This window comes from Lytechinus pictus, chromosome 7 (genome assembly GCF_037042905.1).
Source record: "Lytechinus pictus isolate F3 Inbred chromosome 7, Lp3.0, whole genome shotgun sequence".
In the NCBI taxonomy this organism is placed as follows: domain Eukaryota; kingdom Metazoa; phylum Echinodermata; class Echinoidea; order Temnopleuroida; family Toxopneustidae; genus Lytechinus; species Lytechinus pictus.
This window is the reverse complement of record NC_087251.1, coordinates 19,914,702-19,930,639: the sequence shown is the minus strand read 5'-3', so window position 1 is coordinate 19,930,639 and position 15,938 is coordinate 19,914,702. Positions and strand designations below refer to the sequence as shown.

The 15,938-nt window shown below is 35.3% G+C and overlaps 1 protein-coding gene across 2 annotated transcripts in view; it reads left to right on the top strand.

The window, feature by feature from the left end:
* Positions 1–203: 203 nt before the first annotated feature.
* LOC129264798 (homeobox protein six1-like) overlaps positions 204–15,938 on the top strand; it is a 59,904-nt gene continuing 44,169 nt past the window's right edge. The window contains exon 1 of one of the 2 annotated variants that reach the window (XM_064102165.1): positions 204–605. The gene's annotated coding sequence lies outside the window, so the exon portion shown is untranslated. The remainder of the gene's footprint in view (positions 606–15,938) is intronic. The other variant, XM_064102167.1, reaches the window with a different exon arrangement.

The following is a 15,938-nucleotide window of genomic DNA, read 5'->3' as shown; positions in this document are numbered from 1 at the left end:
CGAGAACCCTAGCAAATCCTTAAGTTATCGCCTCTCCACCCTTCTCAGGTTCAACGAAACCTTTTCAATATAAACTGCTAAAGAAACTTCTGCCTGGTAAGTTTAATGAAAACGAATACTATGAAAAAAGAGAAGAAAATTGAAAGAAAAGAAAAATAAAGATTTCAGAGAAAAGTATAGGTTCTTTTTAGCGGGGTGTTTTTGTGTGGATGCGATATTGTCATGGCACACCGCTCGCACGGGCTTTCCCCTTGCAACTTTCACCCTGCCGGGGTCAGGGGATATCGCCGAAAGAAAGGGTGGCAGGGAGAGCTACCCGTAGGTGTTTTTATAGGAGAAGGGATCATGCGACCAAACTATTATCGCTGCCTTTCTTCGTTTCTCCATCTCTCTTAGCTAAATCGATCAGACCCCGAAGGAAAAGTGAAGGATATTAAGAGAGAAGGGGGCGACAGATTGAGGCGAAGCTCCAAGGCAGATTTGCCAACCATCATTGCTTAATCGTCATTAGGAGAGTCTTCAGAAAGAGCCCCCGAGAAAGTGTAAGAGAACGCCGAGATTAACGCAGAAAAAAAAAGCGAAACAGAAATGGGAATTCAGTAAGAGTAAGTCCACAAAACTTTTTTTCTTTACTTAACGTTGTTAGTATTAATATTCCTAAGGTCATAAAAGGTATGTTTTAAAATACATTTGTTTTTCAATTTCCAGCGGATTAAAAAGCGATATCTTCGCCGTGTTAACTTTGACTCTCTGATTATTTGCTAAGCAAGTCTGTGTGAAGATATGACTGCTTGGGGGTCATCTTATTATGTTTGCTTTATACTGCTTGGTGAGACCTTCTAAGCCTGAGGTCTATTACGATATGTCACGTGTAGAATGTCGAAGATATATCATGTACCATCCCAACTTACAATCGGTTCAAACAATCCCGGCACAAAAATAAAAGAGTCGGCAAACCTCAAGACCGAATTTCCCTGTTCTCTCTTTACTCCCAGTTGCATTGCCCCCTTGGAATCTATTTCATAGAGATAAACCTATATCATAGTACTTGATGTTCTTTAAGGTTGGATTAATGCTGTAAAGAATCAATTAACACAACGCAGTAGCAAGTACAAATTAGACCTAATTGTAATCTTAATTAGAATGAAAAAATACGCTATTTTTAAGCAATTGCATATATATTATATTAGAGGGATCCAAGATATCAAGGGTAAATATCGGCGCGATATTAATCAAACCCGGCCAGGAGAGAAAGAAAAAAAAAACCAACCAGTTTATTAATGCGTTTGTTGTAATTGATACTAAATGAATGTGCAAAATATAAAAAATTAGCGACGAGAAACTAGAATAAAATTCATTAAACTTAATTTCGTTTAATCAAAAGATGCGCATTGTTTATGATCGATTAATTTTTCAAACGCACAGTATTGATATCCTTACCTTGCTTACGTTGTGTTTAAATTAAATCACATTTTGAGGGAAAAATAAGCCATGACAGCAAATTAGTAAAGAAAACTGTAAAATAACAATATACAAAAAAAATTGGTTTCCATCCGTATGTGGAATATCAAATAAGATATGATCGTTATTGAAACTTTCCCACACTTGTAAACCTGACTCACTAATCAAGTTATTTTTTTTTAACATTTCATCCACATGTCTTCGAATTCGTGATCATAAAAATGATAGTATAACATTTCATAAATATTCATAAATGAAAAAATAACAGTTGAAGTTACACAATTATTATTAGCCGTCATAATATTATCAACAGCTCATCAGACTTTTTTTATGTCTCTGGATTATTTCAATTAATATACCATAATACTTTATCATGAAAATGGTAAGCCACATTCGGAGTTGAATTAATGATGGGCTCACGTTTGTGGGGGAAAATACCTACGAGGAATCATTTCCAATAGAGGTATCGTTATCAAAACGGTTCTATGAGAAATTGTAACACAAAAAAAGGTAGTGAGATTACATCGCCAAATATCTATGTCAGATTTATACAAATTTGGGAACCACAAGACACACATTTTTTAAAATATTTAAATCTAATAGATAATCTTAATAGACAAAAAAAGTATAATGGGAATTGGATATATTTATTTTCGTATGCTGCAAGTTGGTGCTAGTATTATGGTGATATACACATCTATTGTTGATATTAATAATTTAATATTCCTCCTCAGAATCGTGTTTCATAATTTGTTTTCAAAGTGGTCGTTATATTCCAACAAAAATACATTTGTGCGGATAATTCAATTAAGAGTAAGGTACGAGCATTATGAATCCGATTTCAAACATAGAAAAAGAAAAACAGTGGGGAAACTCGTGTTTAAATATATCAGTATAATCGCGGTTCTCTTTTCGTCATACAAACACAGAATAAGATTTGTGAGTGTAACTCAGCGGCGTAAAGAGGCATCATATTAGTGGGGGCATGGTTTTTGATGGCGTAATAATTCTGATTTTAAAAAGGCAAGTGAGCGAAGTGAGTGAGCCAAGCTCGCCAAATCATGCGAAGGAGTTAGCATTGTTAAAAAGTCAAATCTACCAGAGGCGCAAGGAAATTTGATGGAAAGTATTACGTTGAAAAACAAAATGCAATTTATCCATTCGGTGATTTTTTTTAAATCAAATTGCGAAGATTAACAACTAATTTAATATTTTATAAATAAAAAAAATTGGGGTTATTAAGCTTCTCATTTTCATGTAGGTTAAATGTCTCAAAACCATCCACTTTTACATTTAATGAACGGAAAATATCTTAATTTTTGCGTCTCACCTTTATTCCGGTAGTTTTGTGCATTTATTTTTATATTATACCCATTAATCTCCTCCATAGTTAGTTAAAGTGTGGCATGCTAGAATCACGCCATCTTGATATCTTTTGAAATAATTTTTTACTGATTAAGGAAAATTATACAAAATAAAAACCGCCAAGTAGAGGGAGAATGAAAAGTTGAAGACGTAAATATATCACAAATGGCTTGTATTTCCAATCCTATTTTACAGCTTTGAGATGTTCAGAGGGGGATTAAAGTCCCGGGAAGTTACGGAGGAAATTTAAGCTCGGTGATCCATGTCCCTTGATCTCGAATTAAATCTAAGGATCAAATTGGGAATGAAATATCCTCCAATAATGTCACCAAGAACTCTGAAGAGGATTCAAGGCTGTTCTAGAATATTAGGCAAAGTCAAGGTTAATTCACCCCAACTCAATACGGGGTATTTAGTGTAGCAGGCAACCCAGAGACGATGGAATAGAATATATTCTCCGACCCTTGACCAAAACGAAAATCCGTACCGGGCTGGAGTGGGATGTAACCTCGCGATGTTTCCCAAGCTCGCTTCTTGCATTTCTCAACAGATTGAATAATAGCTTGATAAAATAAAATCCACCTCATATAACTTTCAGACATAGGAGAAAGGCAGTAATCCGGTCGGAAGTTGCTTTTTTTCTATTTGATTTTGCTTGAAATTACTTGATATTGATCGAGAAGGAGAATGAAGGGGAAAAATTAAATTGGCATACAATAAATAGAGTGGAAAAGAAGAGAGAGGGAGAGAGAGAGATAGTGTGGGTGTGTGTGAGTGTGTGAGAGAGGTTGTGTGTGGAGGAAGAGGGGATGAAAAAAGCTAATAAGACCTCAACGACTATTACTTTTACTACTACTACTCTTACTACTACTCCTACTACTACTTCTACTACTACTACTACTACTACTACTACTACTACTACTACTACTACTACTACTACTACTACTACTACTATTACTACTACTACTACTACTACTACTATACTACTACTACTACTACAACAACAATAAAACAACACCAACAACAATAACTACTTCTACTACTTCTACTACCACTACTACTACTTCTACTACTACTACTATTATTATTACTACTACTACTACTACTAATGCTACTGCTACTACTACTACTACTACTACTACTACTACTACTACTACTACCACTACTACTACTACAACAACAACTACTACTACTACTACTACCGCTACTACTACTATTACTACTATTACTATTACTACTACTACTACTACTACTACTACTGCTACTACTACTACTACTATTACTACTACTACTACTACTACTACTACTACTACTACTACTACTACTACTACTACTACTACTACTGCTACTGCTACTACTACTACTACTACTACTACTACTATTACTACTACTACTACAACAACAACAATAACTACTACTACTACTACTACTACTACTTCTACTACTACTACTTCTACTACTACTACTACTACTACTACTACTACTACTACTACTACTACTACTATACTATCACTCCTGTTATTGATGGTAAGAAAATAAAACGAGAAGAGAATGAACAAATGAGAGAATAAGAAGGTGAAGAAGAGGAGTAGAAAGGAATATGGAGAAGTTAACGATCAAGAATAGTATGCACCCCGAATAGGGAGAGGGGCTTAAACTTTATTTTCTTCATTTGATACTTTCAAATAAATCCACCAAATATATCTGTTCTCTTCTTCCATGCAAGATTTTGCACCTATTTAGAATAAATTTTAACGACAAAATACAAAACCCGTGAAATGTGATATCGACAATTCATCTGCGGCTTCAAGTTTTGTTTGAACTTTAGAGAAAATCGAGACTAACTTGTTTCCATAATTGAGAAAGTCACATGCATAAGCTGTTTACGGATCTACTTAAGTAACACTGAAAAACAACAACGAATTCAATCTACCACATACGTTGAATCCAAGGACATAGATTAGTAACGCAAATAATTATAATTCTATTTATTACATTTTGGTTCGCAAATTTGATCAAAATTGATCAAACGTTATTTTGTGTTCTATGAACATGGGAAATATAACGAGTATGTATTACTGGAAGTAAACATATTCGGCTATTACATAGATTTTGAAGCGAAAGTTTAAAAGCATTACTTATTGCCAGGTAGCACTTGATTTGAATTAAGGACCTGTGGGTTCTGAGAAAATTTCCATTTCTACTGAGTTATAGCAAGTGTCAAAACAGGCAAAATATAATGGGAGTTTACGTTATCAAAAGTATCACCCTGCGAAGGCAAAAGCAATAAACATGTAGAGATTTATACGTATCTATTGTTATGGTTGTGTATATGCATTATCTGCGCAGAAGCCATTCATACAAAAGTTTGGGAATCTATAGAGATGTATGCATTGAGTTTTACGTTCTACAATTCAATGAAAATTATCTTGAATAAAATTGAAAGTGATCTTTTTGTTTATTTATGTTACATTATTTTTTTCTCGGTCGGGGGGGGGGGGTGAGTCTTCTTAATTCAGTATAGAATACCCAAGGTGCTTGCATTTTCAGGTCAGTTCGTGTTCACTTACCTCCAAATGAAAATTCGTTCATTGTTTATCAAAACAAGTTATTCATTTATCAGTTTTGTCTGAATGATGAAAACAGTATTATCGAATTGAAAACATAGTTACGATACTAGCAATCGGGCGCCACCCCGACCTCGAGTTATACGAGTAGGCCTATATCACATGTTTGCATTTGAATAGTTGAAAGACATCTATCTTTCTCTGTACAACTTTAGCTTGAGTTTATTTCTTTTTCTTGCCCCTATTTTACCTCTTCTTTATTTTTTTCAATTATAAGGTAAGGTAGAAGTTGCGATCTATATCAGAAATCGGTAGGGATTCTATTCGTTTTAAAGACGCGTTTCATAACTACCCGGAGGGCTAAATGGGTGATCGCCTTGCCCCGTTAGAACTCTCCCGTATCTCTCCTATATTGAGTTATGTATCAACCTGCCCTTAAATTGAGCAAACTCTATCGATGTCTCCGACTATTTCTACCATCAGAGCCTCGCTACAGGTGTTGACTATAGCGTTATCCATACCTTCTGATCTCCTCTGTCTTTTACTTTTATCTCTCTTCTTTCCCTCTTGTTCTTGCTATTGCTTGGAAGAGGTGCCGAGGTATAGCTTTTACCTAGCCCTGGGCGACGCCGCCGCCACCTCTACAAATTACACTGGCATTCTCTCACCATTTGCTACGTTTTCCATACCAGTAATTGATCCATGGCCCGGAACAACGCGATGCAGTGATGCAATTAAACCAGTGTTGGTAAATACGTTAATTTTTACTTAACGGAAAAGTGATATGTAACACGTAGTGTTTGTTTGCAAAGTCCTTTTTCCTCCTTACCCGGCAATTTAATAGCAATATTTCAACGCAAACGCGCGCGAGCATATCGACCCGCGTCAATGGGCGCGCGTTCTCAATTCCTGCGTGCGGGATGATGAAACGAGCCTTCATAATTTGAAAAACGAGCTTTCTTTGTAGCCTTCTTTATGCAGTGTAAAATATGAGTAGAAAACCAGTCAATATTTTGATATCTCACCTAACCTGATTTCTAATCGCGTGGAGTACTTGATGATTCAATCACAGATATCTTCATTTGAAATAATTTGATATTGTGATGCTCAATTTCGCGGGAATAAGGAACGGATCGATGCAAAAAACACTTTCTCTAAAGGAAACCGCAAACCATTCAAACGGTATCTAAAACAAATTAGCTTTACACAAGCTGGAATATATTCTCATATCTCATATTTTCAAGTAAATTGGGATGCAAATTATGTATGGATGCACTTGAAGTAATGGGATACAAACCTCTATATTGATGAATAGGCACAAAATGATACAGGAATATGATTGAATTGATCTAAAATATCAGTTTCTTGTTTTTTAATTTAAGGATCAATACCGTTACTTTGGAATATTACATACTTTCCTTGCAATTATTATTGTAGCTGGAAAATGAGTCTTGGACCAATGTTTACTAAAATATAACTGTTCTTTGTTTTGCCTGAAAGAGAAACGACTCATCTCTTAAAAATACTTCATTTGTTTACGTATAAAATAAATCGGCAATTTTTTACGCACCACAGATCCAACGTAGTACTGCTTCTTAAATGACCTCTATTATTGGCTCATGATTAACAAATGCATTTCAAACAAAAATAATGAATAGATTGATATCATATGATCTAATTTAAATTCTAATTTCTTCTTTGGCAATTTAAAATAGAGGGAAAAAATCGATGACACTTCATGGGGCATTATTTTGTTGCAATCATGAACAACGAATCAAATAATTGTCATTAATCTGAAAATTTAACAAGTTCATAAATCACCATGTTGCCTAATTGGTTTTCGCCCAATTTTCAAATTTGTCGTAGAAATGGGGCTAATACTACGAAGTGCTACTTCTGATTTTGCAACTGATACCTTAGGTGTGTGTGTGTGGGTGTGTATTGTAGGGGAAAGAGTGTGTTCTAAGTTAGGCACTTTTTCAAATGTTATAGTACTGATTCAAATATTTTTCTCATGTTGCATATTATTCATCTGTTTTGGTCATTTTTTTTTGGGGGGGGGGTAGGGAGTGGAATCAACAAAAAATATTACCTTAAAAAAATTATTTGTGTTAGACCGTCACATTTCTAAGACTGATCCCTTTTGTGTGCTCACGATAATATCCTTTTAATAATAAAATAACACTAAAACATAGGATGGACACAATTGTACACACTCTTAACTCTAAAGAGATAAAGAGGCAGAAAGGGAGGAAGGAATAAAAAGAGGGGAACAGTTGGATGGGATTATGCAATATTGAACGCTTTTCAGAAAGAAACAAAACCGAGTGATACCCTCGTGAACTAGAACACACGTGACTGCGCGCATCCAATCAGAGCTAATCATTTGACTAGGATCTTGTAGTTGAAACACACTGCAAGTCACTTCCACCAAAGTTCATATTAACTTCACAGATAAAACCTGTTAACTCCAGAGATCAGCGAAACGCAGAACAGCACCTCATGTTGGATCATGTTGATGGAAAGTCTAGTCAATATCACGTGATTAACTTTCAACAAATAAGAAAGAAGCATTCTTAGTATGTCGAATATAAACATGAAAAAAATATGAAGACATGCCCGGTTACCAATATTTCGTTTATATTGTCAAATAAAGTCAGTAGCGGTTTCAATTACTGATTTTTTTTTTACCAATCATAGACCGAGAATCATAGTGAAAGATAGATAATGTAATTATCACATTCTTATCCTACAGTCCACTTCCCTGGTCACACTGGCGGAACAGTCTCCGGGCCGATAGAAGTTATAACGTTATTACCAATGAATAACCATAGGTCGGTTTGGAATCGGTTTCGTTGGTGTGAAAGTAGCATAAGTCATAAAACATATGACATGGGTAAGATATATATTTCTATATTAATCGTATGACAATATTCATGTTCATTTTAATTACTTTTTACAAGAGACGTTAAGACATTTCATAAACGAAACAAGATTACCTTTTTTATCGTATTGGATTATCCGTTGAAATATACACTTTGCGTGGATTATTTCACAGATATGTTATCTGTTTAATTTCGTTTTTATTTTTGTGGAAACATAGCAGCATTGTAAACATATATAACTTTAACATAATAACAAATATAAATGGAATAAGAATCAGTGTAAATTGAAATGAAAACGTGCTGCTCCCTAAGATGTTGAAAAAAATAGAAGTATTATTTATTGCGAATTTTGGTGTCACAAACAGTGTAAACATTAATGATTTTTTTTTCTCATTGGAACAAATATGTGTAATTTTAAGGTAGTTTTAAAACCATCCTTTAATAAAAAAATCAATTAACACCCTTTCTCTTTAAAAGAAAAGTAAAGAAGGGGTGGACCGCAGTATTGAAATCAGTGCCAAGAAAATTAGCAGGGCGTACCTTGTTATTCTATCGGTTTTAAGAGGAAACCGCAGGCCGCTATACCCACCCGCATCATTTAACATGTAATTGTGCTCTTATCATACTGGACCAATAATCTTTCATATTTTCCACCCGTTTGGATCAGCATGTAATGCCATTATTTCTATAACTCACCTTAGAGGGAAATCCCGTCTACTATTTCAAAAAGACACATTAACATTCATCATATTCAGTAAATAGGAGCTTAGGACGCTACCAAATTCGTCTCAATTTCATGGTTTTTCTTCTACTCTCTCTTATATACTGTGCTTCGTTCCTTGAGGGCTAGATTTCTCTCTCTTTCTTCCCACACACGCAAAGCCATTGGGTTCTATATCACTTCAATGATTAACAGACATTGACACTCGCAACTGCTAAATTCCGATATTTTACCGAGCGATATTGGACCAAGTAAAGCCAAATGAAATTGGAGGAGGTTTAATAAACACATGGAGTAAGAATCCTCAACTAGCAAATGGCCAGGCTTTTAATTCAATTTGTTAGGGCCTGGCTCGGTGGCATCATAGTAGATAATATCAGTTCAGTTTGTTATGTGTAAAACTACTGAAGCGGCAAACATCATCCTAACTCTGTGAATTTCCCGAAATGCATCGCGGAATGAAGAAAATTCGAGAACCAACTTTGTTTTTCTAAAGTTCAGTATTCAGACGAATGAGGATCAGCTCTAGTGTTACATTCCCATTTACAAAAATTATCTTTATAAATTATATATCTCGTCAACGTAAGTTTCTATATACTGCAATTGAGAAATGGACAATTTCATTTTGTTATTATTTCCTAAAATGGATGCATGATTGTATAACATTAAGGGGAAGAAGAAGATTATGAAGAAGAACAACAACAGCAAAGTCACATATCTGACTTTGCACCAATGCGTGGAGTAGCAATCATTTTTTAGTTCCCATTCTGTCTGCCAAATTCTATGACCCTTTTGAGACACCATAGTCAAGAAGGTGAACGGCCTCTCGTTCTCCAGAATCACTCGTTGAGACTGTCCTTTGTATGTTTCCATTAACGTTTTTTTTTTTACTCCGCGCGGAAATGTGTGCGTGTGCAAGTGCGCGCTTAATGTGTGAGGAATGAAAGAATTGCTGGTCAGAAAGAATAAACGATAAGGAATGAAAGTGTGTGCGCGTGGGAGGGTCGTATATAAAGATGATGGGAGAAGAGAGAGAGAGGGGGGGGGGGGGGGTACAGTTAGAATGAGGTGTAGAGAGAGTGTGGGCGTGTGTGATGAGAGTGCGTAGTTAATTGCCGGTAACCGTATATAATATGTACTGTGTTCGTTTAAAGAAAGAGATAGGGAAGATAGGGTAAGAGGAGCAGAAGGGAGAGAGTGATAGAGAGAACGAATGAAGGATGTATTAATATAATGTAATGTATGCGTGTGTGTGTGTGGGAGGGTGGGTGTATGGGGGTGTGTGTGCGTGAATTTGAGAGTAATCATAATCAAGTGATTACATGACTCGACTGGAAACACGAGTTCAATATGCTTGATACCTGCTTTTTAATACATGGCTCATTTATCTTACATTCAATAATTACTCGCAATGGCAGAAAGAAGCTGCTGAAAACTACAAATCTAATAAAAGAGAGCCAATGGAGTAAATTAGAGAGTCAAAGGGGGCCTAAGCTTTCGATCCTAGCAGAATCTTCGTCGGCGACGAAGATTCTGTTAGGATCGAAAGCTTATGCCCCTTTTGACTCTTCAATAATTACTCGTAATATGCATTTGCCATACTTTTTTTGTTAAATAAAAAAGTATTATATGATGATACAACCCCATTATCCAAAGTATATAGTTTGGTGAAACTCGAACACCAACAAAACTGACTCCAAACCAAGCAACTATATGCCATTGGCAATAATATAACAGTTTTAAGCGGTTCTGGGGTTGGTTTCGTTAGTGTGTCTGTGACAATGAAGAATCTTAAATCGCTGATGATAACTTGTATACAGATGGGATAAATTGATTATTATGTTCATCATATTATTTAGCAATTCCTTCAGTTTCTCAGGTCCATTTGATACACTACACGTTAAGATTTTGAAATACGAAATTCTGATATTGTTGTGATTGCAACATGATGAGGAATACATTTATAAAAAAAAATAATAATCACCCGAGATGCAGCAACTCGACAACGTAATAATTCAACGATTTTGACAAGTGAGTTTCTATTGAAAAAATAAGTTTATACATTTATACATTTATGAAATTTGAATATAAAGCCTATCTACATCACTTCATTACGTCATCAAAACAATCTTTGTTGGAGATTTAAAATATCCTACTCTTGATAATGATACTTCCTTTTACCCCCCCCCCCCGAAAAAAAAGTTCTGCATCTTTTTGACTGTACATCGATTCATTTTACCCGAGAAACAGTTTATCTGAGATGAATTAAAGGATGATACTAATTTTTACTTGTAAACAAAATTGATGAAAATTTGCAATTCAGCGTTAGTGGATATCGATGGAAAAGGGAGGAGGCAATTAAAAGGGATAAAGACTACTACTACTACTTCTACTATAAAAACAAATACTACTACTACTACTACTACTACTACTACTACTACTACTACTACTACTACTACTACTACTACTACTACTACTATTACTACTACTACTCCTACTACCATGACTACTACTACTACTACTACTACTACTTCTACGACTACTTCTATTATGTATTTAGTTCAGGTGTCGTGAATAGAAATTTACAAACCATATGTATATTTACTATTTACAATAGCATAAACCTTACACATCATCGCAGTTGTCATAGTCCTTTCAAGGAAGACGTTCAACCTTTTCATGTTTTTCAGCTCCTATCCTCGGGACTCCGGCACCCTTCATGCCTTTCCAATTTTACATCAATGTGAGCTCGCGCTTCCAACGTTAGTAAGAATAACATAAAGTGCCTCATTTTGAGCCTATATCAGTTGTTCTCTGGATGGCGCCCGCGGCAGAACCCAACGCCGAAATACGGGCTCAATAGAAACCAATTGACGTTAATACAATAAACGCCGAAAAACCGACTATTCAACGAAAGCTGGGGGAAAAATAACGTGGTGGCACCTCAAAACAAAGGCCTCTCCTTACAATTGTCAATCATTCTGATTTCATTTACTTTATCTTTCTCTCTCCTCCAGTCTCCTATTCTTTTTCTCTCCTTATTTCACACTATGCCTCAAACATTGCTACTGTTGAATTTCTTTCAAAGCCCTCAATGTCCCTCTCTGGCAATAAGTGTTGAATTATTGGGCCATATTGGGAATGGTTTGGATATACACGAGCTAAAACTCTTTCTCACACCCTACCCCACCCACGGAAAAAAACTCCACGGTTCATGCCCTCTGGAAACTACAACTTTGCCTTTCAAGAATATGTAGGCCTAGTATTACTCTGTTTCATTTTATATTTCTTGAATATCAGTTATATTTCTATGACTTTGTCATCTGAACTCCATCTGACATTATGTTTGGATCTCTAGCCCCGGTAAATCCTACAAACTGCTACCATTCCAAACACCTAGTCTGGTGTTCATTTCTCAAAAAACTAAGAGTATAGAACCTTCTTAAATCCCTCGACTCAAAGATCACCCTTTCCTTCAAGCAGTGTCTTTCATCTCCCTTTCTCCAACTCTTTTCACAACCTAACAAGAAATGAAATCCATATGCTCTAATCTTTCCTAGATTTTCATATTGTATTTCAAGAAAGCAATAGAAAGATACAGCGATAAACAGATAAAATACAAAAGACTCAAAGGGCAAGATTGAAATTACTGCCCCAGATCGTGAAATTCCTTTAAAGACGGTATCATTCGAATTCATCAACAGGATAAGAAGTATAATTGTATACATATACCAGGGATATCCATATATCAGAATCCACTTAGAGATATTACAAATTGCAGTTACATTGTAGGATTCCCCTTAAAAAGCTTTTCAATGCGCCCCGTCACTCCGAACAATTTACTGAATGACGATAGCACAGATTAAGTTAGCGGATTGTTAACATTATCCTCACCTAAAAGTTTGGACTAAGTTGGTGTATTGTAATCGTATTTATCCTACCCATGTCAATCAAGATCAAGTGCCCTGTGATTCGGGCCATTTGCCATTGAAAGTGAGGGGGAAAATGTGAGCCAAATCTGCGGTTATTTTCCATTCTTGCAGCGAAAGTGAAAACCTAGAGCCCGATTTATATACCTATCCATTTTGAATTTCCCTTCATTTCTGTTCTCGCTCTCTCTAACATTCTTCTCTGTCTTATATTTCTCTCTTTTATTTTCCATCTCTTTTTGTCTCCTCTCGTTTGCTCTCTTTCCTTCTCATCTTTCCTCGTTCCCCTCTCTTCGTCTTAATTTAGCCCCTCGTCTACCCCTCTCCCCTAAAAGTTACCTATACTCGTGCGACAATCGTCATCCACGCTGTATTCGCGACAGACGCGAAACACTTCTCCTTTCAGGCATGCATTGCAAATTTTGGTCACTTTAAATATCTTGTTTTCATTCGAAAGGTCCGAAATCTTCTGGGAAATAAGAGCCGGTCCAGCCTGAAAAAGCTTTTAGGTGATATCTCTATAAAGACTGCTTTTCCAAAATACAGCGATTCAAAAGAAGCACGACGACTTCATTACTAGGCAAACATCTTCTATTGCTTCTATTACAGATCAGGTTTTAAATGCAATGAAAAAAAAGAAGATACGAACTACTAGAATTCCCATGGTATGAAATTAGTGCTGCCGTAACGTTTTCAGCAAAATCAAAGGAACGATTACGTTTCAAATAATTGCACTATTACCCCTTTTATAACATACAAATATACTGCATACCGGACAGGCGAATTTAGTCAAATGGAAAAAAAAAGAAGTTTATCACTCTTTTATCAACAAGTTCTCTTGTATCTGTTCAAATCTTAACCGGTTGAAGACTAGTCGATATACTATAACACACAAACCAAATATACACCAGCAAGCATGCATGTCGGATAGTCTCGAACGGGTTAATGCTATCTGAGCTAAGATATTCAATTGATTGACATGTATATACCCTATATATTTTATGATTTCATACAAGTTATTCTACATCAAGGTAGACATGGTAGCATCACATAAAACACTTTTTTGGTCATGGTGGTATATTCTTTTTTATTTTTGATATGTATATATATTCATCCTGATATGAATGAGAAAATGATGGAATTAAAGATACGGATGGCATTTGGTTGTCACCTTAAAGCTACATTACAAAATGCAATGCAAAATGTATTCATCAACGCAGAGTGTACCACCCCCCCCCCTCCACACACACACTCACACAAATAATGGTATATGCTTAATGATGTTCAACCAGACGGCAAATCTTCTATGACTAATCCTAGACTAATCCATCTTGGGGAAAAATATAAAAAGAAGCCATCAAAAACACGAATACTAGTAGTAAAGGGAACCGATAAAATGCAGAATGTCACAATCAAAATGAAACATCAACTCGAGTCATGAACATTTCTTTCATGATCTGCTTAGATAGTTTTTTTTTTTCAAGTTTGCAACAATTTGATCGTGTAGTATATAATGCATACTCAGGAAAGTGTTGAAACAGGACAAATTGTACTATAAAAAAAGCTGAAGGAGGCAATAAATACATTTTCTGAAAGGAATTATTCAATTATAAGATGCACTTGCAGAAGAATGCTAAATAAGGATAACGGACGCTGATCGGACATAAAAGGAGCGGTTTCAATAAGAGCAACTATCTGATACGAGAATGGGAACTTATAAGAAGGCATAGAAGCATTTATTAACAGATGAAAGGGACGCTGAACACGTTCGTAAGGGTGATTTTTTTTCTTGGGCAAGAAGGGGTACTGTTTAGTGCTTCAAACAGTCTGGGGGCACTGTGCCCCCTGCCTCCACCCGGATCACCAACCTTGGAATGACTCGTAGATTTGCAAAAAAAAACTTGAAATAAAATCAAATGAAATTTTTAAATCATCATTCAATCTTAAGAATTGAATTCATAATGTGACAAATAAGACAATTTTCTGATTTTGTGGTATAAGTCTATTTTTATAAGGATAACAACATGCATCAATATAAAAATTGACATTTGTACTAATGAAATTTTGATAACTTTTAAACGTGATCCGGCCCCATAAGTAAGGGGCCACGGAAAGTGGGGGGAGGACTGGTCAGGCAAAAAATCACAATCAGATGGTAATTTTTACGTTTTTGCACACGGTTTTGGAAAAAAAAAGTGTGGGGGCCGAAGCTCACCCCGCCCCCCCCCCCCCTCGGTTCCGCCGTCCCTGTACGCGTCTTCATAATACGATTTAATAATCTCATTTTCCTTTCTTGAATCTGGCTTTTATTTATTCAAATATGAAAAAAATAATGTTTAGATACAGTATATATATTGAAACAATTTTTGGCAGAAACAAAACAAATGTAGTGTACTGTTACTACAACAAACACTTATAGGGCCTATATGTAGATATTTTCTTGATATCTATGTTTCTAAAACAAAAATCCTCTTTCAATTCTATATCAAACTACTACAAAGTTCCTCCATGTTATTTTTATAACTTTTTAAGGTAGAAGGGTACACAATTCAATACAAAAGAATCTAATAATAATTAAAAGCCTTTTACCATCATTTTATTTGTTATAGAATTATACTCACTTAAAATTCAAATTAGTGTTATGTTTTCTTTAATACTGCTGTTTGATGCCATCGCAAAATGTAATGTTATCATACCATGATTTTGCGATGATTTACGAAGTATATTTATATTTTCTGACTATCGACAATGAAGACTCATGGAATGAACAACTTTTTATTCATGTGCTGAATTTTCAAACAGACAGAAATCAAGAGTTATTCTGGTTATAATTTGTAAAAAGAGCACATTTGATCTCAGATTTAAAAAAAATTGTCAAATTCTATAATAGGAATGTTTACCATTTGTTTATGTACAAATATGAAAATGATTTATGAAATTTATATTGATGTCCCAGTTTAGTATATTGAATGAAGTACGGAATAAAAACAAAAACTAGTTCTGTTTATGG